The sequence below is a fragment of the Ctenocephalides felis genome, unplaced genomic scaffold (assembly GCF_003426905.1).
Source record: "Ctenocephalides felis isolate EL2017-DRISC unplaced genomic scaffold, ASM342690v1 CF-g0.4_SCAFFOLD_01492, whole genome shotgun sequence".
Taxonomy (NCBI): Eukaryota; Metazoa; Arthropoda; class Insecta; order Siphonaptera; family Pulicidae; genus Ctenocephalides; species Ctenocephalides felis.
This window is the reverse complement of record NW_020537646.1, coordinates 354,186-355,276: the sequence shown is the minus strand read 5'-3', so window position 1 is coordinate 355,276 and position 1,091 is coordinate 354,186. Positions and strand designations below refer to the sequence as shown.

Genomic DNA, 1,091 nt, shown 5'->3' with positions numbered 1-1,091 from the left:
GTGATATTACAGAAAAACATGAATTTAGTTATTTCCAAATAAATATAATTCAAAATTAAATTAAAATCAAAATTAAAATATTATAATGTCATTATTATATATTAAAATATTACAATGTCAATTGTACTATAATAGTTTCTCGCAATTTACGCGTTGATATTAAAAACATTTAAATTTGTTTAATCCTCATCCTTTATTATTTTTGTTTATAACAATTACTTCAAGAATGAATTCCATATGTCAGCAGTAAATCTTCATGTCAGGTTGGCCGAGCGGTCTAAGGCGCCAGATTTAAGCTCTGGTTCCCGAGAGGGAGCGTGGGTTCGAACCCCACACCTGACAAACTATTTTTTTAATTTTTATAATTTATTTAAATTTCACACAACCTGTTTTATATAATGATACCATTTGTTCATGTATAAGGAATGAATTAGTTTATAATTTTTTTATATGTTTAAATATATAAATTACACCATATAGGTAATTCAGTTTTTGAGGAAAGGGAATGTCCGATTTGAATGATTCAAAAAACATTTTATTTGTATTAACAAAGAGTAGAACTGATAAAACTTTTGGAAAGGCATGTCTAGCGGTTTTGGAGAAACAATAAAAAAAAGTAAAAAATAAAATGCCATTTGGTGGTCAAAAATTATCTTTAGAGATATGCAAATCAAATTATCAGCTGTTTTATAGAAATTTTAATAATAAGTACAAATTTTGTTTACCCTCTATAGGTTTCGTACCAATGTTTATTTGTTAGACTGCGACGGGGCGCTTACACGCTTCTATATGTCAACTCTACGCAGATAACGTAGCGCGATTGCTTTCCAAAAATAAACAAAAAAAATAAAAAAAATCAATATTTTTCAAAAATTTCAAAATTCCCAAATATCCATTATATTTATCTATTTATTTATTATTTTATCTATTTTTTTTAAAGCTTTCAAAAAATTAAAAAAACAACTTTTAAAAGTTTTAATTTTCGGTACAGGAAGTTCCTGCAATTTGCCTTAAAGCACGATGCCATACACAACTAATTAACATCCCGTAGGGCAAGTTATAGTAATAGCAAAAAAATCGAAAATGAAAAT

General features: G+C 26.8%; 1 non-coding gene across 1 annotated transcript; it reads left to right on the top strand.

Annotated features, from left to right (window-relative positions):
- The first annotated feature begins 258 nt into the window (after nucleotides 1-258).
- Trnal-uaa lies at nucleotides 259-342 on the top strand. Its single transcript has one exon. It is a non-coding gene; the product is annotated as a tRNA-Leu (tRNA).
- The last annotated feature ends 749 nt before the right edge of the window (nucleotides 343-1,091 follow it).